The sequence below is a fragment of the Prionailurus bengalensis genome, chromosome B1, assembly GCF_016509475.1.
Source record: "Prionailurus bengalensis isolate Pbe53 chromosome B1, Fcat_Pben_1.1_paternal_pri, whole genome shotgun sequence".
Taxonomy (NCBI): Eukaryota; Metazoa; Chordata; class Mammalia; order Carnivora; family Felidae; genus Prionailurus; species Prionailurus bengalensis.
In genome coordinates, this window is record NC_057344.1 from 29,829,146 (window position 1) to 29,856,123 (window position 26,978).

The window sequence follows — 26,978 nt, forward strand, 5'->3', positions numbered from 1 at the left end:
CAGTTTTTCTTTATTTTTTTAATGTTTATTTATTTATTTTGAGAGAGAGAGAGAGAGAGAAAGACAGAGAGCACCCACACAAGCTGGGGAGGGGCAAAGAGAGAGGGAGAGAGAATCCCAAGCAGGCTTCATGCTGTCAGCACAGAGCCCGACATGGAGCTAGTTCTCATGAACCATGTTATCACGACCTGAGCCAAACCCGAGAGTGGGACATGTAACCAACTGAGCCACCCAGGCATCCCTTAGTTTCTCTTTTAATGAAATGCCTCCCATGAATTTGCAGAAAGGCTTACCAAATCAGTACCTTCTTTATTAAATTTGTAGTTGGTGTTGCTTTTTTAAACTTAATTTTTTTTAATATTTATTTTTGAGAGAGAGAGAGAGAGAGAGAGACAATGTGAGCAGGGGCAGGGGAGGGGCAGAGAGAGAGAGGGAGACACAGAATCTGAAACAGGCTCCAGGCTCTGAGCTGTCAGCACAGAGCCCACCATGAGGCTCGAACTCACTAACTGTGAGATCATGACCTGAGCTGAAGTCGGATGCTTCAATGACTGAGGCACCCAGGCTCCCCCCATATATCAGTATTTTTAATTGCTCTTTTTATTGAATTATATGGTTAAAGTACACACAGTTTATTCGTTCCCATATTGATGGACATGTGCGATGCTTCCAGTTTAGAAGCATCCAGTCTGCTTTATCATAAATAAAGTTGCTATAAATATTTTTGTATGTGTCTTTTGATGGATATAACTCATTTATTTGGGGGGAAGTTCTATACCTAGAAGTGGAATTTCTATGGGTAGACATGTATTTAACTTTAGTAGACACTGCCAAACTGTTTTATCCAGTGATTGAACTGGTTTATATCTGCACTGACAATGTATGAGGTTTCTAGGTGCTCCACATCCTGGCCAGCCCTTAACATACTCAGTATTTTGACTTTTATCCATCTGGTAGATGCAAAGTGGTATCATAATGTGGTTTTAATTTGCATATTGATAATGACTGATGATTACGCTTTTTGTTAATATCCTCCTCAAATGTTTGACCTTTTAAAAATGGGGTTGTCTTTCAAAAAAAAGTTTTTAATGTTTATTTTTGAGAGAGAGAGAGAGAGAGACAGCATGAGTGAGGGAGGGCCAGAGAGAGAGAGAGAGAGACAGAATCCAAAGCAGGCTCCAGGCTCTGAGCTGTCAGCACAGAGCCTGATGCAGGGCTCAGACTCACAGACAGCGATATCATGAGCCCAAGTCTGACGCTTAACCAACTGAGCTACACAGGCGCCCCTGGGCTGTCTTTTTAACAATTGATTTGGATGAGTGCCTTTTTATATTCTGTTTATGAATACATTGCCATGTACATATAGTGCACAGATCTTATTTCACTCAATGGTTTGCCTATTCACATTCTTAATGATACCTTTTAATGAACAAGAAGTCATTTCGATAGAATTCAATATGCTATTTTCTCTTTTATGGATAGTTCTTTCTGTGCTTTGTCCATTAAAATTTTGCCCACTCTCAAACCTTAAAGATGTTTTCCTCCTTTCCTTGTAGAAACTTGTTTTAGTTCCAAAATTAGGTCTATAATCCACATTAAATTTATTTTTTATTTTGATGTGAAATACAAAGTTTATTTTTTTTCTTACACAGGCATTTGCTCCGGTGCCATCTACTGAAATGACTACCTTTTCTTCCATGGAATTATAATCTAGACTGTGTCATAAACTGTATACCTGTAGGTCTATTCTGTACTCTTTTGTTTTCGTTTGGTCTATTTTCACACCTCTATGATCATTAGTCAATTCCTGCAGCTTTGTGTGTTCAAGATTATCTTGGCTATTATAGATTATTGCCATTTTTATATAGATTTTCGAATCATGTCAATATTCTTTGCACTTTCCCAAAAACCTTATGGGATTTTGATTGGCATTGCATTAAACCTATAGGTGACTTTACTGGAAAGTGACATGCCAGTAATATAGGAAATCTTCTAATCTGTGAACATGGAATAATATCTTAATTTATTGAGATCTTTTCTGTTACTGTTGTTTTCTAGTTTGTGGAGTAGCAGTCTTATACAATTTCATTAGATTAATTCCTAGTTTTTTGATATTTCTGGTGTGGTGCTAAACTATATTTTTATTTTGTTCTAATTTTTATAGCTATTAGTTTTTGCTTATTGACCTAACCTGCAATGTTATTAAGTTCATTTGCTCATTGTAATTTTTTCTCTATTTTCTATGAATACAGTCATGTCATGTGTGAATAATTACTTATTTCTTCATTTTCCTGCTTTATTGCATTGGCTACAATCTCTGATATTATGTTGAGCTGGCGCTTGTGGACATCCCTATCTTGTTTCCAACATCAGGAGACTTAATGAATATTGTCATCTTATTAATTGTCCAGTCAGACCATACTGTGATTGGTAAAAATATAGTTTACATTATGGTATTTTAAATTTAACTGAATTTCTTTGATCTTCATATGATTTCTTAATAAAGACAATTGATAATAAACCATAGTTTAGAAAGCATGTAAGTTTATTTCAGGATATCTTTGTATTTTACTTACAACTCTGGAAAATATTTGTTAGGGAAGCATAATTTATAAACTTTTACAATCCTTTAATGCCTGTTTATTTGTGACTTACAATATATTGCTTTAAAATATAAGCAGTTTTTTAGTATTTTTTCTTTTCTACATTAAGAGTAGATATTCAAAGAGAACCAAGACTTGTCTTAAATATTTTTAAATCTCTTAATGCAGCTATCATAATGCCTTGTCTCAATACATACTTGTTGTTTGCTTTGAAGAAAACAAATCTGTTATTATTCTCAAACTTAAAATTGTGTCATATGCTATAGCCACTATTTAATTAAATAGCACTACATTTTACCATAATAATGCTATAAGAAACAAAGTATAATCAAAATTGAATTCTTTCCGGAAAGTATCAATTAAAAAACTCTATTAATCTAGCATATATTAATGTGGAAGGAGACATTGGAGCATATATAACTTTGAAAATATAACAAGACACTTGAAAGCCTTCACAATCATCAAAAGAATAATGTGGCTATTAATCCCTATATATTATTACAACAGTTCTTGCTACCTGACCGCATGGACTACACAGTTTACTCTAAATTTAAAAATGCACATTAATATTCATTGGTATTATTTTTATTGTCCATACAATGTAGAGGGGAAAGTGTTAATTTTTTTTTTTTTTGATCTTGCCTCTTCTTCTCCTTTGCCTGCTTTCTTTGCTTTTTTTTTTCTTACCCTCTTTTTTCTCCCTTTTCTTTGTCTTATTTCTTCTTTCCTTTTCACTTTTCTTTCTTTCCCTTTCTTTCTTTCTTTCTCTCTTTCTCCTTCCTCCCTTCCTTCCTTCCTTCCTTCCTTCCTTCCTTCCTTCCTTCCTTCCCTCCCTAGTAATTAGTTGCCTGATTTCTCTAGTTAATGATGGCAATTTGGAGGATGTTGGGGACAGGAGTGTTTGGAGGTATTCTATTACTATAGACTTAAGCCTGAGCATTTTTATCATAAGCAAAACTTAATCTGTCGTTTTTGTTGTTATATCAGGTCTTAAACACCTAATGTGTATTTTCTGTTATTGTTATGTCAGGTCTTAAACAATACTTTTATAAACATTACTTTTAATTATATATGCTAAAAGATATTTAATCTTATTGATGTCATTCATGGTCTAAAGTCTATTATGAAAAAAGCAAAATATTATCCTTATGAATGTCAAATGTGGAAATTAGGTACAGCGGGTTTTTTACTTGAATCATTGTTTAAGTTTGAAGTAGAACTGTGAGCATATCCTAATTATTCTCTTAATCTAATTCACTGAAAAGCATTTATTAATCAACATTCCTGGTACATAGTACTGCATTTAGCTAGCCTGTCCGTCATATTAAACACGGCCTTTATTTCTCCATCTGTGCCATGCTTAAAATCGGATGATTCATTTAACAAGAAATACATAGGCAGATACACTTGTAATGCTGAAATTTTGACATTTAAAGGTAAATCTGGTATCAGAGTATATCCAAATTACAAGATGGAAAATTTATTTGAAGAACTAATGCAGTGTATTGACAGCAGGGTCGAGGGAACTGTTTAGAATAAGTAGGACGATGTTTCTGTAGCTAAAATTTTATCAGCACATTATTTGACTACCACTCAATTTTATATGACATATACAATCACCTAGATTTGTATAATGTCGGTACTTGGATAAAAATAGTTGTAGCTCAAGACCTTATAATTGCATATTTTTTTCACAGTACAGAAATGGTGAAGTCATTTCATGTATGATACAAGTCCACAATATCTCAATATTTGAACGTTTTGTTTTCATTCACTTAACCATTAATCCACTTAGCCATTGAGCTGCTAAATGTTATCAGTATAACCCAACAATGAGCAGATTTCACAAATACGCAGTGTAATGTGCATGGGAGCACAGCTTTCAAAAATTGTTTCCATGCAACCTTATGGATTGTCTTGTTACCTTTGTACCTCATCCCTTCTGCAATACCAAGACAGATGCATGGACATATATTTACATGTGTATTTTCAAAGTTAGAAATTCATTTATAGTTGTGTGCATCAAGTGATTTGGATACTTAACTGGACTACATGTTAGGGAATCTCCAGAACTTACAGTTGGAACATTTTAACTGATTTTGGCTATATAATGAAATTTTACACCTACTATCTCATATTTCCCTTCAAATTCCTTTTGAACCACATTGTGCCGTTTCCCTGGCTACACAGTTAAAGAGATGGTTAAAGGAAAATAATGGAAGGATGTTAGAAAGCATAGAGTTTCCTAGATTTTCCTCAAAATACTGAAAGTGCAAATTCCACAAAATCGGAATGAAACTTGATTTATAGTGCAGCAAAGAAAAACCCTGGAATTTGCAGGAAAGGAAGCGAGAAAATTTGGTAACAGCTGCAAGTGGGTATGATGGACTGACTGCTCTGCCTTTGGCTGGCAGTTCTTCTGTTCTGTGCACAGCTGCAGGGCACAAAGCATCACCAGCTTTTCTCCAGAAACTGGTCTTGGCATTTTAATTGCTGAGGCATAGGCAATGGCAGCCAGCTGCTGGGATAGCAAATCGGATGAAGCTACAGGTCTTTTAGATTCTTAGGGGAAAGGTTAAGGAGAGGGAAGCTGTGTCTTGACCCAGAAAGAGGCACTAGGCTTCTGAAGGCACCAGGAGAGAATGCCTTGAAGTGGAGGAGCCAACACTCAGACTTCCCCAGAAGAAAGAAAAGGCTGGAGGCAGGCTCCTCGGGCTTCATTTTAATTAGGGTCAAATCAGAGACTCTGACTGAAGAGGACAACAGCATATTCATCTTAACCTTTCTCTAGAACACAAGCTGTGATGGGATGACCTTGCAGCCACCACTGATTTGTCATTAATCCATTCCCCTACTTGGATTGGAATGCTTTGGGTTTTGTTTGCATCCCAAGACATAGAAGCAAGTCTTGGCAGGAGGCAGGATGGAGCCAGTCTCCTGGATAACCAAGAAGTTGCCCTGGATGCCATTTCCCATCATTGGGATTTTAGGGTCATCTTTGGGTCTGATGCTATATTTCATTGTCTGGTCTGAGCCGTGATCTCCGAGCACACACATCAGGCAGTTTTTGTTGCATTCTGTGATCCTGACTAACACAGTAATTTCATTCCATTTGAAACTTCCATTAAATGAACTTCTCAGATAGGGAGAGCTTTAACCATATACTTTTCCTCCCCCAAGACTGTTAAGAGATTTGCTACTATATTAAAGGGGATGGATGGAAAATTCCAAAGTGAACTTTTCAGAGGTTTGAGAAAACAGAAGCAAGTGAACCCAAGCCTTGGAACTAAATTCCTATGTTTTGAGTGGTGGGCAAGGAGGGGGAGCATGTAGCATGAAACAAAGGGGAGGGAAGGATAAAAGAGGGAAGCAAGGCTGCGGTGTTCTGTGTTCTAATGTGCTCTGGCAGGAAGTTAGCATTAGTGGAACTAATGCTACGCAGTAAATACCCTGTATATTTAGGAAGACGATTGGGAAGTGCCTTAGGAGCCAGTGGAAATTTAGTAAATTAAGACTACCTCAAGCCTGATTTTCCATCTTTACCTACACCATAGTTAATTGGCATCTCTGAGACTCCTGTGGGACCCAGGAGGCTGGAATCAATAATTCAGAATCATGAAATCAAGAAAGAACTGGAAAATATGAGTGGAACTCCAGTCACAAAAAGACTAAGAAATAGAACGTTCTTTAACATGCATATTATCTCCTCCATAGCAAAACACGTTTTCCAGCATCTCGTTGAAATGAAGAGAAAATGAAGAATAGTAAACAAATTAATTCATTATACAATGTTTTAAATTTGTTTAGAAAGTATTTCAGAATTGTTTGATCTGGCTTTTATAAAAACTGTATTATGTCTGTATCTATTGCTGTGTATGTGTATAGCTATATATAGAAGATTTCTAGAAAGAAGAGTACACAATTAAGAGTGGTTATTTCTGGAGAATGGGATGCAAATCTGTTACTTTTCATTTTATATTTCTCTAGTGAGGGTGAGGGAATATTTTTTAATTTAAAAAATGCTAAAATATAGGGGTTCCTGGGTGGCTTAGTAAGTTAAGCATCCAACTTCCACTCAGGTCATGATCTCATGGTTCATGGGTTTGAACCCTGCATCAGGCTCCGTGCTGGTGGTGCATAGCCTGCTTGGGATTCTCGCTCTTTCCTTTCTCTGTTCCTTCCCTGCTCACACCTTCTCTCTCTCTCTCTCTCTCAAAATAAATAAACTTAAACAAATACTGAAATATTCATGGATTAAAATAATCCATATTCTTCTCAGGATTAGCCTTATTTAACATTTTGGCATATTTGCTTGCATAGTTTTCTTCTTTGTTTCATTTAGAAAACTCAGTGTATTTTTTTAATGCATTTAAACAATGCATTAAACTGGTAAAAAAAAAAAAAAAGCCTCAAATCAAACCAACCAGAGAGACTAACAGCTTAGCATTAGATGCATAAAATTCTGTGATGTATTTCTCTATGTATATATGGGTAAAATTATGGAAAGGTGGATGGATGGATGGATGGATGGATGGAAGAAAGGACATAAATTGATAGAGATAAGCATAGGCAAAGAGGACTCATTTTTTATACTCAGGTCATAATATAGTTAATATTTTAGCCTAAAACTGAAGCTTTACTCTTAATACTGTTGACCTCAAATTAGTGTTTTATTTTCACGTCATGGAATATCTTTTCCTAAAAAGATCCATCTAAGATTCAAACAAAATTATCTTAATGAAAAATATTAAAGTAGGTTTCTTCTTCTTTTTTTCTTTTTTTTGTTTTGTTTTGTTTTGTTTTGTTTTTACTTTTTTATCCTATGAAGGTCAACTGACTTCCAGCTGTGAAGGCAAAGATGTTACCACCTCATACTGGTCTCGTTGCAGTTCTCCACTCCCAGTTTTTATTAGTTGGATTACTAATTTTTACATTTACCAAGTTCTCTTCCATGACCATATTTTCCAGCAACTATCATAAACTCAAGTCAATTCAATGCTCTTGACCATGCAAGCCCTTTGGCTCTTCTCAATTCTTGAATTTCTTTTTCACTGAAGTATAGTTGACATACAATGTTATATTCCTTTCAGGGTTACAGCACAGTGATTTTTCCCATTTCTGTACATTACTCGGTGCTCACTACAAGTGTAGTCATCATCTGTCACCATACAATATTATCACAATATTATTGACTGTATCCTATTTTTGAATTTTAACTTGACATCATTTCTTTGGCAGAATTTGGTTGTCAAGTGATTTTTGGTTATTTTTTTCCCCTACAAAGGGCTCACGTGGGTTGTTTTCTATGAATTGTTTTCATGTTTGACAGCACTGACTTACTGCTTTTTGCTTGCATCACACTTTAGGTTTGTATAGTACCCTTTGTTTACATTTTCTTTCATTTAATTTGTGGAAAATTTCCACAAAATTCTTTTATTCAATTTAGCAGGAGACAAATCCGAAGGAGAACTTATATTTCTACCTTACAGGTGGTTGACTTTTTAGTACCAGGGTGTCTAAAAATACTTTATTCTTAAAATACGATAGCTTAACTCTGTTGGGTCTAAAAGTTGAGTTTTTGAGTGTTTTGTACCTGATGTTTTAGAAACAGTGCTCTCTCAATCTAAAGATTATTTAGATTTTTTTTTTCTTTTGCAAGAAATTTTCTTGGGTTACACCCTTGAATAATCTTTTTCATTTGTTAAATTCTCTACTTAAGGGATATCTATAAGCTTCATGTTGGATTTCTCGGTCTAAAGTCTTTACCTATTAGCTTAACTTTAATTGTTTTAAATTTACTTATTTTCCATCTTCCTTTACTGTAATTATCTTAAACCATTCTATGTCAGTACTTAAATTTTCAGTCACATCTGTTCTTTGTCTAAAGTATTTTTTAGTTTCATAAGGCTATTGTTTTGGATCTTTTTTCTCCTTTGGTCTGTTGTCCCTTTTATCATCTCATTTATTTTGTCATTTTGCCTTTGAGTTCTTGTTTTAACAAACTCCTATTCTCTTACTGAATTCTATTGGACGAAGCAGGTGTGAGTGTGGTTGTCAGATAAGAGATGCCTGTTAAATTTGCATTTCAGATAAACAATGAGTATTTCCTTTTAATAAAATATGTCTCATGCACTATTTAAGGATAGAAATGTCTATCCTAAAAGTTATTTGTTGTTTATGTTAAGTTTAAATTTAACTGAGTGTCCCATATTTTCAGATTTTTATGTGCCAAATCTGTGGGGGTTTTTACACTATCTCTCTCCCTTCCTTCCTTTCTCCACTCCAGTACGTTTGCAGAGTTGTCACAACATTTCTTCTGGCTCATCCTTGGGTGTCTTTGTCAGGCATCATATTAGTTCTCATACACTATGGGCAGCCTCTTGACTCTCTTCCCACCATACTGTTTGTTTTCTTTACTCACTATACAGTTTGAGAGCTGGATTTTCTTTCACAGGCTATTTCTCTGTAATTTAAGGAATGTCGAATAAAGATGGGCAGTAGCTCGCCTCATACTCTGCAGTCATTTTAATGTCTTTTATGACATTTTGTGATGCATTGGGAGAAGAGTATAGTCCAATCTCATAGGAAAATATACTAAGGTAGTAAATAATTTCTCAAATTGTGCGTATAGCCTTGAATCTTCACTGTCTTCGAAGAGTCAGCCAATATATTTTTCAGGGTAGGGTAGGCTAGCTTACAACAACAGATAAAACCTGAATTACGGTGCCTTAACAAACAAAGGATTTTTTCCTTATTTGCATACAGTTTCATTTATTTCTCCTTCTATTTTATTGCCCTGCACCAAAATATTTAGGAAATAATGGCTTCTAAATTGTAGTTCCTGATAAACCAGTGTTCATAGTTTTATTATTTTTTTTAGTAATTTTTCACTAATATTTTGATGTTTTTAATTCATTAATTTTTACTGAACTTTCTTTGTCCGTGTGGTTTGGCCCAGCTATTAATAAACAGTTTCTTTCTTCTAATGCACATACACAAAGGATCAGATCTATGCATCTCAGAATTAAATATATTATTTACTATATGATTATATATAATTAAATGTATATTACCATATATGATAGTTTAATGCAAAACATTTATAAAAATTTATAAGAATTAAAAAACTAATTTCCTGATTATAAGAGAGAACAGGACGTAATGTTAAAGTGACAGGGCAGGGATATTGAGAGCTGTGGCATCAGCTCTGTCATTTAGGGTTGGATTTGTGACTCAGTTTCCTCATGTGTACAATAAGAAATTTGCCTACATGTTTTCTAAGACTACTTTAGGTTTTGCATTTTTGGGGGGTTTTCTCGATAATGAATTTTGAGTTGCAAAGTTAAAATTTTATCATTATTAATTTATTCTCACAGATGTAAAGAATTCCTAAGCAGGATTTTTTCTTGAAAGCCTCATGACCTAAACGGTATTAAATACCTAATAGTTGAATCCAATTCTCAAGGTTAATTATATCCAAAATTATGAATGCTAGTTCACGAAAAAAAATCCATAGTTTTTAAATTTTGATATGCTCTAATATCTGGCGTTCAGCTTTTTATTATTTTAAAATTTAATGAATGTTTGTTGGTTCTAGAGGTGTTTTTCTTAAAGTCATCTGCATAACACACTCTCTTACTCAAACTGTTCATCTGTTTCCCTACTTATTTATGTTAAAAGTCCTTAATAATTATTTTGAACGTATGTTTAAGAGGGTTCATTAGTTATAGCATTTTACTATTCAAATAATAAGTATACATCTGCATTTCAACTTGTAGATAAATTGCAACTCATAATGCACATAAGAAGATTTTCACTCATGAGATCTGTAATACTCTTTGTGAAAGTGAGCACCTACCAAGAATGGCAACCAGTCCTCATGGCAGCCCCCTCCCCCCACTGAAGTAATGCTGTTGATCGGATAGTATGGTCATCTAGGATCTGTGTAATCACGTGTTAAGTGTTCATACTCCAGTTAGGGAGTATTAGAAATGACATCGGTGTAGGAATTTGGCTCTTGCACTGTCTCCATAGGCTAAGAATGAATCTAAAGACAGACAGCACGTCTTAGCCAGACGCTGATGCTGAAGCTGATCTCACTTGGCCCTTACTTCTAAATATGAATTATTTTATTTTGTTTTAGAAACTTCTTCAGCTTGTCAGCTCTATCCCCTTCCTCAGCCTCCTGCACATAAAATAGACTTTTACTACAAAGGATGACTTTTTAAATGCCTACTAAGGGCTACTCCATAGCTAGAGAAGGAGAAACATCTCTCTAAGGCCCAATTTTGGGAGGATAATATGTAGCATTACTCTTGCCTCTTTGCCTCTGATTGATCCCCTCCACTAAGTCTATAGATCAAGCAAATGAGCGTCGGCAGACTAAAGGATAAAGCCTCTGGAGGACTCCAGTCCTACTTTAGCATCATTTAAGAATTGAGCTGTCAGGAATGAGAGGAGCCCAAGTGTTGAGAATGACTTTCCTTTTTAAAGCAAAATTCTAGTCTGTATATTTTTAAAAAATAAAATACAATCCCTAAAACAAAATTAAACAGCCAGTATACATACTAATAAAACTCAAGATATTCCCCCAGTCATTCTGGTAGAATCGGTTACTCTGTACCTCTGCATCCCGTCTCCAGCCGGATCATGGGCTACCCTAAGTAAGCCGAGAGCCGGAACTTTCCAGGCTGCCAGGTAGCCCCCATGGATCCCTGATGGCAGCCATCTCTCCAGGGAGAAAGTGCCAGGGAGCCTGTGGTCCTCAGCAATAGCACCCGCCTCTGCTGCTCGCGTGAAATTGTTGTCAGCTTTCTGCCACCACAGCTATCTTCCAGTCGCCTGAACTCTGTTTCCAAGGACAGCAACCTCTCTACCAGGCCACCTCCGACCTCAGGTCCACCTCTCTTTCTACAGTTGGGCAGGTGGTCTGCCCAACCCTTTAAATTTTGCAATAATATAACGAAAACCCCTCCTGGTATGTTAAAGGCAGCAGTGCACGGTCACCCCATACTAACTCTTAGCTGTGTTGTTTGGTCCCAGAAGCTCACTGCGCCGCCCATGAGGGCTGTGTGTTCTCTCCTAGCACCTGCCCCTCACACAATCCTGATTGTCCCCTTTCTGCCTTTTGCAAAGGTACATCTAAGGGCAGAGGGGCAGTGTCTGTTACCTGTGGGGCTTTCCTTTACAGCTAGGCAGTAGCCTTCTTAATATTTAAATGAACAAACTAGGTCTGGGTCTGTAATGCAGATACTGCTAGAGGCAGAATTGGATAGACAAGTGACAAGAGCTTTTATCATGGTGATGACACTTTTTGTTTGTTTGATTTTGCTTTTTAATGGAATTAGAGGAAACAGACTGTTCCCTGTGTTTATATCTGCCGCTGGTATTCCTGTATCATTGTCTGTTTTTAAAAACGTGACGACAAGTTTTGAAATTCAAATTAGGTGTGGGCTTTGGAAGAACAGGAGACTTGAGAGCATGTTTTGCTGTTGAGAGGGCTGAGGTTTGTAAGTGAACCTGGTCCTCTGAGCAGTTAGGCCAGAGTATTTGCATCCTGCCAAGGTCCTATTGTAAAGGAAACTAGCCCCACCTGTTGTTCAAGTTCATTTCGCTCCCTGTAACCAGAATTCGGTCCCTGGAAGCTTCTTCCTGAGTGGGTGTCTCTCTTGTTCTGGGCAGCATCACAAAAAAGTTTAAGGAAAAATCGTTTCTAGAAATGTGTCAGTACACTAAACACTGACCGAGGGGGAAGTGCGCTGAAATTATATAGTTTTATGTGCAAAGCATCGCCAAGTTGTAGGATGTTTGTATTGGCTTTATATTATTGTTTCATCCATGAAAACCAACAGTGAACACTTTGCTTTTACATTTAACTTCCAAATCATATTCTAGGGCTGCACTCACTAGTTTTTATCTTGTCTCAGTATCCTTATTTGTAGAATCACATTAATCATAATCTACTGGCTTCCCGTCAGGAGTAAATTAGATACCGTATGTCAAGCAACTAGTATACTTATTGACACAAAGGATTTATTCAACAAATATTTAGTCTTTTAGTCCTTTTGTGTATCTTAGCATATGAATGCCATTCTAGCATTGGTCTCAAATAACTTAACCTAGGTTATTAGATTTTGCTTATTTCATGTGTTTGCATGAGGACAGTAGAGAAGAAGGTGACGGAAAAATCCCTGGATATGTTTGCTTAATCTCTCAGATGCTTTAGCACACAAGAGCTATCCGTGCAAGGGAAAATGGAAACAGAGGTTGTGTTTTACATTTTGTTTTTAAACACAATTTTAGTATGAAATAGAAATGGTTTCTGTTTCCAGGGTTTGCAATATAAGATGGGAAAGGTCGAGTATGCTGATGCACATATGAAGGCCCTGATACGAGGGCTAATGCAAAAATTAAATTTTGTAGAAAATAATTGAATTTAACAAACATTATTTTTTAAATGCTTACTTATTTTTGAGAGAGAGAGAACCCAAGTGGAGGGAGGGGCAGAGAGAGAGGAGAGAGAGAATGCCAAGCAAGATCCACTCTTGCAGCCCGAAGTGGGGCTCAATCCCACAAACCGTGAGATCATGACCTGAGCAGAAATTTAGAGTTCTTCACGCAACTGACTGAGCCACCCAGCTGCCCAGAATTTAACAAACTTTATTGAGCACCCTTTCTGGGCCAGGCGCTGCTTTTACCCTGATCTTACTAAGGGAAGAAAACAAACTCATTCTAGACCTCACTGTATTCCAGCTCCTAGCATCTGGTCCTGCCCTAATAGAGTTTATACCTCAGAGATTCTGTGTTAGAGGAAAACAGTTTTGAAGACATACCCATCACCATTGTATGATGCTAATAAATTCCAAAAAGTAGCCCAGGAAATTTGTAAATGACCTTAGAAGTTGTAAATCCTTTGTTAATTACCCGAGTAGCTATTTAACTATGCATGCTTTACCTTAAATGCTTATAAAGAGCTACTCAAGTAATAGGTGGAATTGAATGAAAACTTGATTTTATTTATTGGGATTTAAAACACTTCACTGTGTTTTTCGAGGATAAGCATCACCAACTCAGAGTTCAGGTAACACTGGTTTCCTTGGGGTATGAACATCTGAGCAACTGAAGGGGAGAATTGGCTATATGCACAGTGGCCATTGCTTTCTCTTGCTGCTGTCAGCTGTTACATGTTATGGTCTTTTTCACATTGCAAACAAATGACTAATCTCAGTTGGTAGAATTTTTTAAAAAGTTGTTCTGGTAGTGTGTGTATATTTCTATTTATGTATTTGTGTATGTATGTATATGCATATATGTGTGTGTATATATACACACATACAGAAATACACACAAATAGAAATACACACACACATTATACATATACTTTTTTAACATATAAATGTGTGTGTATATACACACACACACATTATACATACACTTTTTAGTACTAAAGTTTAAATTTTAGCCTTACATAACAAGAGATTTATTTAGAGGTGGATTATTTGAGCACTGAAAGTATGTTTCTGAGCTTTCAGTACTTCTGGGCTTTATTTGGAAAATAGTCATACAGGATGAATGCAGCGGATTTTTTTCTAATTAAAGACAGGAACTTGAAAAACTGAATTCCATTATCACTGCTACTTTCATGGATTATTTTGGTGCCCATATGAATGGTATTGTTGAGAAATTCCTGATATCTAACAATGTGTATCATACTAAATTAACTTCCCAGTGCTAAGAAATCATTATATAATATAGGTAACTCAGTTATTTAGGAACTAGTTATGTAATTTGTAATTATTTTATAGAAAAGTGTTCAGAAAAATCCTCCTGTGGGTAAAGTTGGCAACTAAAAACTAAAAGAAACATTTGGATTATTTGTCTCTCTTTAATCTCTTTTTCAACAAAGACAACTTACACACAGCAGGATTTATCTTCCTAAATTGCTCTTTTTATTATGATATTTTTTTACCTAAAACTCTTTAGTGAAATTCCAGCTTGGGGCAGATTTAACCTTCTCTCTCCTACTAAACATAACTATCAAACTTGATCAAATGCATGGATTATATTTTTAAGGACTCTGAACAGTAAATAGCAGATAGATTGAGAGAGGCTAGAAATAAAAATACTACACAGCTAGTGATGAGTTTACCATGTTTTTCTTCTGGTAGCATCCAGCTTCAATTTGGGGAAACTTAGAAATGAACTTCAACATAAACAGAAGGAGTTCCAGATAAAGATCTCCAGTTGTGGCTCATGGAGTAGCAAACGAGTCTCTGGAAGTAACAGCAATGGCAGTGGGGGGCTTGCAGGTGCCTAAAGGTCTTAGGAAAAGAAGATTGGTCCCAGGAAGATGGTGCAGAAGGGCTTTGTCCTCTCTCTGTCCTCCTGGTCGGCTTCCAGCCTGGGTATAGTCACAAGTGCATAATAGAGAAAAATGAATAAAGCCACAACTTTCTGGCTAGAGAACAACAAAGAAGAGCCTCAGGCAACCCAAAAGAGTAAAGAAGATTGCAGAGTAAGAGAAATGCAGGAAACCAACCTCATAAAGTTTTTAAATAAAAGGCTAGGTGTGTTCCTGAATTGTATATGGGTGTATTTCATCGAAAAAGGCTTTGAGATGAGAAATGCACTAAGGGCCACAACACGTTCCAAATTTTACACTGGGCATTGAGTGGTACAATATATAGCACATATCTGAATAGTACTAAAAAGGCTTTGAAAATGGACTGAAATTCAAACAAACAGAAAACAGATAGCTGGTCTGATAGCTGGCCAAAACTTGTAGACTGGGTCTTGGGTCAATTACCATATCTTTTTTGTAGTGAGAACATTTCTTTTCTTTTAAAAAATTTTTTTTAAATGTTTATTCATTTTTGAGAGAGAAAGAGAGAGAGAGAAAGAGCAGGGGAGGAGCAGAGACAGATAGGGAGACACAGAATCCGAAGCAGGCTCCAGGCTCTGAGCTCTCAGCAACTCAAGGACTGCGAGATCATGACCTGAGCAGAAGTCAGACGCTTAACTGACTGAGCCCCCAGGCACCCCATAGTGAGAACATTTAAATCTACTTTCTTAGCAACTTTGAAATGTTTGTTAATTAATTAATGTTTTATTAATTATAGTCACCATTCTCTGTGTTAGATCCCCAGAACCTATTCAACTTACAACTAGAAGACTAACATCTTCCTTACCCCTAGCACCTGGTAACCATCATTCTAGTACTTACCTTTCAGTTTGACTTACTTAGATTCCATATGTGTGATATCATACAGTATTTGTATTTCTCCGTGTGACATATCACTTAGTATAATGTCCTCAGGGTTCATCCATGTTGTTACAAATGGATGAATTTTCTTCCTTCTCAGGGCTGAAGGATATTCCATTTTATATATATGCATACTAAATCTTTATATGTTCATCATTTGATAGACAATTAGGTTATTTTCATGTCTTAGCTATAGTGAATAATGCTTCAGTGAAACATGGGAGTGCAGATACCTTTTTGAGATCCTGTTTTTTATTTCCTTTGGAAATATACCCTAAAGTAGGCTTACTGGGTCATATGGTAGTTCTATTTTTAGTATTTTAGCATTTTGAGGAACCTCTATACTGTTCTCCATTGCAGCTCTACCAATTTACATTTTCACCAGCAGTGCATATGGTAGATTAAAAAATCTTTCACACAATAGGGGTGCTTGGATCGCTCAGTCGGTTAAGCATCCGACTTTGGCTCAGGTCATGATATCACAGTCCCTGAGTTCAAGCCCCTCATGGGACTGTCAGCGCAGAGCCCACTTTGGCTCCTCTGTCCCCTTCTCTCTCTCTGCCCCTCCCCTGCTCATGCTTGCTTGCTATCTCTCTCTCTCTTTCAAAAATAAACATTAAAGAAATAAAAATAAAATAAAAATCCTTCACAAAATATTAGGAAATCAAATCCAGTAATACATACATATAATAATACACCATACTAGGTGGGGCTTATCTTGGGATGGAAGGTAGGTTTAATAGTATATATTATATAATATTAAATATATAATATATAATTTATATAATATTAAATATATATGTGTATATATATTTATGTGTGTGTATATATATATATATATATAATTCCCCAAAATAAACAGCTTAAAAAAGAAAGAAAAACCACATGATCATTTCAACTGATGTAGAAAAATTCGCTTGACAGAATTCAGCATCCTTTCATGGTAAAAAGTCTCAACAGGCTCAGGAAAAGGAACTTCCTCAATCTGCAAAGACATCTACAAAAAACAGACATGTAGCTAATGTGATACTTAATGGTGAAATTCTGATTTTTTTTCAAATTTGATTTGCTAATTTGTTTAGAATTCATTTCTTCACATTCACATTTGAGATTATTTTAAATGTGTATTGTGCAACAAATGGTATCAGGATTTTGTTGCTTTGGTGAAATTAATTGAGTATTTTTGTATTCTAAACTCTGAAACGGTTTAAATACTGTTATTATCAGCTATAGTAATCAAGATAGTATGGTACTGGAGAAGAGATAGGCACATAGATCAATGGAACAGAATCCAGAATCCAGAAACAGACTGGCACAAATATGCTCATTGATTTTTGACAAAGATGCAAAGACAATTCACAGTAAAAAAGATAATCTTTTCAACAAATGATATTGGAAAAACTCAAAATGTGAATGTGTATACAAAAGGAACTTCAACCTAATCTTCCCACATCATACAAAAATACGCTCCAAATGCATGATACACCTAAAGGTAAAATACAAAATTATACAACCTTTATAAGAAAATACAGGAGAATATCTTCATGACCTGGGTTAGGCAGTGAGTTGGTGGATATGAAACATAAAAAGAAAAAAGTATTTGATAAATTGGACTTTATCAAGATTAAAAACTTTTGTTCAGTGAAAGACAGTGTTAAGAGAGTGAAAAGATGCACTACAGACAGAAAGAACACAGAAATCTCATATCCAAGAAAGGACTGGTATTAAAGGTGTATATTAAAAAGAAACAACTCTAAAAAACCAATTGTAAGGATTTAACCAACCAACTGCATTTCTTTTGCAGTTAAAGAAATAGCAAAAGCCTTTAGAAGGCCTTTCATCCTTATCTGTATCAAAAAGGATATAGGTAAGATGGTAAATTATATGAAACTATGTACAAAACATTGGCCATTAGGGAAATGACAAATAAAATGACAATATGGTAGTACTAGAATGAGTAATTAAAGCAAAGCAAAACAAAACAGTCTTTATCAACTGCTGGTGAGAATGTGGAACAATGGAACCCTCAAACATTACAAAATAGAATAGCCACCTGAGAAATAGTTTGGCCAGTTCTCATAAAGGTAAACATATGCTTACTAAACTCCCCATTCCTTAGTATTTACTGTGACAAAATAAAAATGTATGTTCACATGAAGTTCCATACATGAATGTTTATAGTACTTTTATTCACATTTGCCAAAAATTGGCAACAACCCACATGTCTTTTAATAGGTGAATCGTTCAAGAAACTCTAGTACATTCTTCAATGGACTGCTACTTATCTATTAAAAGGAATAAATTATTGAAATATGTGACACCTTGGATGGATTCAGCATTATACTGAGTGAAAGAAACCAATCTCAAAAAGTTACATACTAGATGGTATAACATTTCAAAAGCAAAGCTGTGGAAACAAATCATTGAGTGCCAAGGTCTACTGATTGAAAAAGATGTGTCTACAAGAGGATAGATTGAGAAGTGTCTTGAGGGGTGATGGAACTATTCTGTATCATGATTCTATGGTGGTTATACGAATCTATACATATGTTATAATCCAAGAAGATTACAATAAATTAATTTTAAAATGAAATCATTAAAAAATGAAATTATAAAAAAAGACATCTCAATGAATGTCTATTGACTAGATTATTTTCCAACCTCCATAGCAAACAATGAATGGCTTCCATTCTCTGGAGAACCATCTTGCCTACCTGTTTTCCGATTGATTATTGCTCTGTTCTCTCAACAGCTCATGGTGTATCTCTACTCCTTAGTTCCTCATTCACTTTAGTTTCTCTTTATTCTCTAAAGAGCCAAATGACACTGTACAGATCTCACCAGTATTGATTAGTTGAGTCCAGCCCCATATCAGGAAATAGTAACGTAGCAGATATAATTGGTTACAACTTGACCTTGCCCACAAAAGGTACACTCAGTTTTCAGAGATTTGAAAAGGCATTGATGTTTTCATCTGTGAGGTTGTAAAACATTTTTAGGCAAGAATGAATTTCACCCTACTGACATTCTGAATAATTTCCTGTGATTCTAACACTCCTGTGAAAAGATGCAAGCAGCTGGGAGTATTTACCTGGAAGATATATAGTTGAAAGGAGATAGTAAACCATTTTTAAAAATGGTGAATAGTCATTATCCATATTAACAAAGGGTATAGGAAAAAGGCATGCTCATCAACTGTAATGAGGGATTAAGTGTTACTGTAAGAATCATTTCCTACCAAGAAAATTTTCACCTCTTTAGTTAACATGGCTGAGGTTGGTCAAAGAACCATTCTCCAGATCTCTTCAAGAGAAGGATATATTCTTAACTGCCTGAGATCACTTAAGGGACGCCTAATGGAAAGCTTGGAGATCATTCTCCAGCTCCATTGTGGGTTCTGGCATGCTTTCTTCAGGATCAGGCTGCTCTTTGTTGGGTCAATATTTAAAGAACTCAAAGGCTGCAAAGCTTCTTGTCTTGAGATGAGACACAGCTTCTCCTCCACTAATGATCTGAATTTAACACTGGATCACTTAGGGCCAGATTCATTTGCAAAATATTTGCTCAGCTTTGATGCTATAAAAGCCTCTCCAAAGCTAAGGAAACACCAAGAAATGGATTATTCATGCAGCTTTACAGAGCTTGGTATCTGACACAGACTGTATTTAGTCCTTTCCTAAGCATTAGCATTATAAACTTATGAAAAATTTGTGACATATATTAGTATATTTTATGCGGTTATGATCCAATTCCAATCATCTGAGTATGAATCCTGTTCTTTCTGTGGGAATTGAAAGCCCTGGTGAAGGCAGATGGTTAAGCCCAGAAACCCTTGCATGTTTTTTTTTCATTAAGCTCCTGGCTAATTTCTGATAAGATGTCACCGATTTAATCAGTTTTAGTTTAAACAGCAGCTTGAGAAAAAAAAAATGATCTTCTTTTCATTGCCATTAGGAAAAAAATCTTCGAGCTAAATTTTGACTGCACAAAGTCGTATTTAATAGCAGATATTTGCAATTATGCATAGTAGCCATGTGTGGGGTGGAGCATTCAGTTTTTTTTTAAAGGAAATTGGGCATCTATATAGACTGTGGAGGGAGACAAATCCAAGAGCAAGGTTTTGAAAGATGGTTATGAATTTTATAAATCTCTACTAATGCAAGGGAAAATTATGATTTGTAACCTAGGCCCTGGACTAGAGTAGAGAATTTCTGAAATGAAGTCTCATGGCTGACTGTTCTGTCAGCCTGCACTTGTCTTTACATTTCTTGGAATCAGTTCTGAGAATTTCCCAGGGCCATGTGATATGTAAGAGCATGACTCTGGACATCAGACAGAGGTGGGCTGAGATGTAAAGTTTACCAGTCATCAGTTGTATGATCACGAGTAAAGTGGTTTGTATCTATCCTCAAGAATACCCTCCATACAACATTACAGGAAGAAAAAGCTTACAGTTAGTTAGGAAGATAGATTATAAGGAGCCGACTTATCTTGAACAACAAGATAATACCTGTGTCATCATATATTGTAAACATTAAATATGATGATCTATATTAAGAAGTCAGCACATGCCAAGGCTCAAAAATGGCAGCGAGGAAAGAAATATTAAATAAAAAGACAATTGGTCATTTGGTGTCTGTTTTCATGAAGGGCATGAAACAAACAAATAAACTATATTTTCTGCTTGGCCCTGCCTATAAAAAAGGTTTAAAAGTGGTAGGAGTAAAACTTTTGTTCAGTTCCTGTGAGATCACTCCTTCAGTGAGTTAGGATTTTAGTGCTCCTTGGAAGCTCGACTACAAAGTGGGTTTCCATAACTTCTGGAAGTCTAGGATTTCATTTTCATTCTGGAAAATTGATAAATAGTATTTTAAAAATCATAGGAGATAAGAATGCTGCTTACTGCCAGAAAGTGAGGTCCAAATTTGTTGGAAAGTTCTTTCTTTCTCAAGAGTACTAAAAATACCTGCCACCCTTCCACCTCCATCCCTTCCCATGCAGCTTCTTTTAAATACCTCCTCCACACCCCCACCAGACACAATTTTCTCCCTGCTGAGGAGAAAACTGTGCACAGACCACATGACCTCACCCCTTTGTAAATTCCTTCTGCCCCTACCCAAAGCTAATAGTGTGGTGGCCAGTAATTTGTAGGCTGTCCAGCAACTTTTGATATGACCTTTCTTGTTTAAAAAGGTAAGATGTCATCTTGGAGAATTTGACATGGAGGCAACAAAGTGATGAGCGATGGAGTTGAAAGTGTATGATACAGAGAGAGAACAAGATAACCACCATGCGCAGTGAGCTAAGCTGAAGTTGTGAAAAATAGAAACTCTGAATATAATTAAGTATATGCTTTGTGATGTAGAGAAAAGATGCGCAGATTAGAAAGTGAAAGAACCCAGAGGGTAGAGCAAAGCAAATGGGGTAGATTTCTGGGTGCTTAGGGATTGGTGGAATCCATACAACTCTATGCCTTCAGTGAGTATTATATTCTAGTGCTTGCGTTTGAGGATAAGAAACTATGGGAGATTATAATTCTGTTGGAAAAGTCTAATAAGGAATGCCCTCCTGTTCTCCAGTGTAAAACCCACAAAGTTTCATGGCTTACAGCAAAGATGCCAGTGATAGCAGGAGCTACCTTGTGTTTTTAGTCACCCAAACCCTGGCTACTCTCATTTTTTTCTCCGATGGGTGTATTTAAAAATATCTATTGACCGCCAGTCATGTGCAGTATTCTTTGCTAGGTCAAGCGTCTGTAGTGGGGAGCCAGGGATCCAGGAAGAGTTCATGCTCTTCTTAGGTTAGGAAAGAGATAAGTAAACACAGTGTATTGCATGCTGTCTGTGATGTTGATAGACATGGGGTGCTATAGGAGCTCAAAGGAGGGGTATCTAACCCAAACACTTTAGCACTGATGGGAAAGAGAGGGTAAGGACATTTCCTAAAGAAGTACACATGAGCAGCAAACCTGACTTGCCAGCAAATTCAGCTTGTGAAGGGCAAAAGGAAAAGCCTCCAGGGGAAAGAGAATGAGATATTCAGAAATTGCAAAAGCAAACAAACAAACAAACAACAAAACTCACACTCCCAGAATGCAGGGTGTAAGAGCAGGAATGATGGGAGATTTGTGGGGAGGGGTGTGTGTGTAAGGGGTGTTTAGAAGCAAAGACTGGGACGTGTGAGCTGTTTCATAGCTTATCACATGGTTTGGACTTGATCTTTATAACATAGTATTTTAAGTTAAAGAGATGTGCATATTTAATGGGGAGGTAGTGGGGCACCTGGGTGGCTCAGTGGGTTAAGCAGCCGACTTTGGCTCAGGTCCTGATCTCACGGTTTGTGAGTTCGAGCCCTGTGTCGGGCTCTGTGCTAACGGCTCAGAGCCTGGAACCTGCTTTGGATTCTGTGTGTCCCTCTCTCTCTGCCCCTCCCTCCCTCCCTCCCCCTGCCCTGTTCAAAAATAAATAAACATTAAAAAAAATTTTTTTTAACAGGAAGATAGAGAAATGGTCAGGCTGGGGAGATATTAGACATAGAAGACTCAGTGTGGTACCCTGATTTCTGTACTTGGGCATCTTGATGCATTGAAGCAACATGATACACAGGAGGAAGAGTAGTTCTCATCAAGGGAACACAGATGGCTTTGAGATACTGAGTTGTCTGTGGGATTAACAGGTAGGAGAACAGAATAGTTATTAGCATGCAAAAAAGTCCAGAAAACAGGAGAGAAATCCAAAATTCAAATAGAATTTCAGCTTCCATCTCTTTGATAGCCATGGTGGTTGGGTATTTTATTAACTTTAGCTATACACCTTGTATATAGATTTAAGAATCTATAATTTTAGCAAGTTGTGTGGTCCAAAAATTTAATTTTGAGTAGCTAAAAAAATCAATTCAAGTTCTGTTTTGAATTTAGGCACGTGGGGAAAAAAACACTTTGCTTGCTTTTGTGCTTGGCAGAGAGGTATCTCTTCTAGGCAAACACAAAACTTAAAAATTTAAATCATAATAAATTTGTCATAATTTTTATTGTTACATTCTATTCCTATGGATTAGATTTCCATCATGGATATTTTGAGGAGACCTGGAGTTTGCCATATATGTTCATATTAAAGGGGCAAAAGGTAAAGTTATTACTTCTGTTACCATTTTGATCCCTACATAGATTTGGCTGATGTGGATAGCCTTATGCCCCCCTACCCCCGCCACCCACTTACATACACAGGAAACCTTGGCAGTAAACACAGAATAAATTTCCTTGAAAGGAGAAAACCACTCTTTGGTTAAGGTACATGAGTGTAGGAGTGAATGATACAAACCTAAGAATTGATTGATACTGATCCATTTTGGAGACTCCTTAATGGCTAGGTGATAGATATTACCTCACTGACCGGGTTGACTATAGAAATGATGCTCTGTGGCGGCTGAGTGTACATATTTGACCAAAAGGTATATGAGGGCAGTGTCCATTTCATTTTGTTTGCCATGAATCCTAAAAGCTTAGCATAATGCCTGGTAGGTGAGTGCTTTACAAACCTATATTGAATGAATGAAAGAAAAAGTGAATAAAATAATGTTTTCACTAGTAGCTATGGATTGAAGGTAGAATTAATAGAAAGAACCCCCAGGAACTCTGGATAGAGCTGCACACACTTGGTCATTTGGCGGCTCGGCTTTGTGTAATAATTGCAGCTCTAGAACTGAACCGAACAACCAGGACGAGGGGGTCATGTTTTTGGGATCCAGCCTCTTTTCATCATGAAAGCTACTGGGTGGCCTCTGACATGATGTGTTTAGTTATCAAACATGTCAGCCAATACCATGGAGAGACCACATGTATTAGAAGTGACAGACATAACAAGGGTCAAAGATTAAAGGTGACTTGCAAAGGGCTTTTACTGCATCTCTGTTGTTATAACAGTTTCTAGTAGGTGAGATCCATGAGCAAAAAAGAATTATGAGGAATCATGGTGAGTAGCAGTTCTCTTTCTCAGGCTGCTGAGAAATTTTTTCCACAGTGAGCTGAATGTTCTTTGAATGCTATGACAATTTCTGCATCTATGATGTTTGTGGAACAGCTCAAACATACTTGAAACTTTCACCAGATTTTTCTCATTAATTTTTTATCTAGGTTTTATTATTTTTTTTTTCTGATTGTAAATGTTGCATTGATTCATTGTAAAAAATTGAGTGGAAAAAGTTAATATAGGAAGTTAAAATTCTATGTATTACATGCCCTACATATGATCATGCTTACTGTACATTGCCCCAGTTAAATTTAAAGATGGTGTTTTGTCTCTTAATCAGACATTAAGAACTGTTGGAGGGCTTCTTTGGCCCACCACTGTGTTATATATTATGGTATGGGCACAGATTTCCAGTGTAGCCATGGAAATAATGTAGAAACATGAGGAAAATCTAATGGTGTTACTTTATGTCCAGTAGTCTAATAAAATGCCACCATGTCCAGTGGTTGCAACTAGAGCAGGTCATATGACTGTGAGTTCCATGAGCGCAGTGCTCAATATCTTTGCCTTTGGATCTCCAAGGGTGTTAGCCAAAATTTTCACCTAGCACTTTGAATGAGTGAATGCTTATTGAGTAAAGTGTCCATTGCCTATGACAATAAGTATATTAAGAATTGGTCAAGGGGGGAGATAGGTATGGCCTGCAGTCACTAACAAAAGCTTTAAGCTCTATGGCTATATGAACAAATAGATTAATAATGTATGGTTTGTAAAAGAACATTTGAAAGTTGTGAGTAAATTAAGAGAAAATTTGACCACATTTTGGAAATTCCATTCTATCCTCTGATTTATCTGCTGGTTATGGTGTTGGGGTTTTTGGGACTGTTACTGTCTTATGGGTCAGTACTATCCTGTGGCAGTTTACTGGGTAATTTAGGCTAAAAGTCATCAGAAACACTTTGATTTATCAAGATATTGGCATCACCTACCCTGAGGCTTCTTCATTTCTAATCTCTGTCATAAGTAGAACCGAATTCAGATGTTCACTGTCTCAAAAGCCACCATTTCTGTTACAAAGATAAATTTCTTTTTCTAATTATTATTTTAAATTTATATTTGACTATAATTGAAATACAATTTTACTTTAGTTTCAGATGTACAACATAGTGATTAGACAGGTTTATACATTATGCTGTGTTGACCACAAGTGTAGCTTCCATCTGTCCCAATACATCACTATTACAATGTCCTTCCTTTTCCACTATATTCCTTATGCTGTGCCTTTTATTCCAGTGACTTAGTCATTCCATAACCGGAAACTTGTATTTCTTACTCCCTTTCACCCATTTTGCACATCCCTCTACCACTGTCCCTTCTGGCAACCATCAATTTGTTCTCTGTATTTATAGGTCTAATTCTGCAAAGCAGATTTATTTCTAAATGCAGCCTTAACTTCCATGTTTTTGACTAGCTGGATGGAATGTGGCTATTCTTCATCAAAAGTTTTTTTTAAAATTTTTTAATGTTTGTTTATTTTTGAAAGAGAGAGAGACAGAGTGTGAGTTGGGGGAAGGGGAGAGAGAGAGGGAGACACAGAATCCAAAGCAGGCTCCAGGCTCAGAGCCATCGGCACAGAGCCCAACATGGGGCTTGAACTCACAAACCGTGAGATCATGACCTGAGCTGAGGTTAGATGCTTAACTGACTGAGCCACCCAGGTGCCCCTCTTCCTCAAAAGTTTTAAATAAAACCACAATCTGTGATAATTATGAGGCAAGTATTTTTTGTGTGTAATATTTAAACCCTGAGGAGAAAATCTGTTTCTATATAGAATATATTTCAGTATCTATTTAATACACCAAACTCAAGAAATTTTTGTTTGACAGTGATTAGTTGCATTCACAATTAAGTCATTTTCCCCTGCGAATCAATATAATCTATCAAAAGGTCTATTGTAAGTGGCTTGACTAAGCTGTATCCCTACTCTATTTTTTATATGTAATTCCATTGAATATCTAGCTACCATTTTAGGGATTACAGTAAGCCAAAGCATTTCTTAGAAGACAAATATAGAAGAACCTAAAGTTACTATAACTACATTTGGTAGATTACATAATCTGATTCCATATTTTTCTCTTCCCTCCCTCCTCCTTTGTCACAAAGCCCACGAGAAGGCATACTACACATTTTGACACATTTTGTTGCTTTGAATAGCTATGTACTCATTTGGCTGTTTTAAAATAATACTTCTTCCTTATATCTTTTAACTCAAAGGTATACTCAGAGACTGGAAGACTTGCTTGGGTGTTGGCTGTCCAGATAGACCACATCATGGTGTTTTTCTTGATGTCATGATAGAAGGTCATATTTCCTTAGGACTGTAGGCTGGCAACTGTGATTTGGTTTGCAGACCAGGTAGAGGTGGTTCCATCTCTCAGAATGAGATAGATACTAACACAGTTCACATACTAAGTACAAACCAGAATACCAAGGTTTTTATTTACAGTGATAAATACAACTGTTAAATAGGTTGTGGTACTCAAGTCACTAATCGTTCACAAAATCCTCTCCCTGTAGACAAGCAACATGGGAATTTAAGTTATAATCAGAGTGCCAAATTATCAACTTATAATGAGAACTGCATCTGTCCGATGAGAACATTGCTTGAGTTGGCCTGACAAATTCATTCTCTTCCTATAGATTAATAACAAAGGATGCCAAGTTTTCTGAAGCATTTCTGCTATAGAGTATGGATTCAAAACAACGGGAATGAGTTGATCTTATGTTTATCTTCTAACTAAGATGATTTTAACATTCCCTTCTCTACCAGGCTGTCCTTGCCAAGAAAACTATATTGCATAGTCCGTACAACCAAAGTGGACAATATAGTGTTTGTTTCCTGCCTTTCTTTTTTCTCTGCTTTTGCTGGCCATCTATCTCTCTCTGAAGAAGGACATAATACAATTGATTGTGTTTTTGTCTACCATAGTATTAATTCATCCACTCTTAATCACATTGCGGCCCTGCAAGCCTTGCAATTACTTACACGTAATCTGTATAGGCAGTTGGGGTGTTTCCAGATGTTCACATCAAACATGTATAATTTCTTTGTCTAAGTCCACATTTGTTTAATCATATTATTTATTT

The 26,978-nt window shown here is 36.4% G+C and overlaps 1 protein-coding gene across 1 annotated transcript in view; it reads left to right on the forward strand.

The window, feature by feature from the left end:
- The window catches only part of NRG1 (neuregulin 1), a 1,121,130-nt gene that overhangs the window by 426,415 nt on the left and 667,737 nt on the right, over window positions 1–26,978 (forward strand).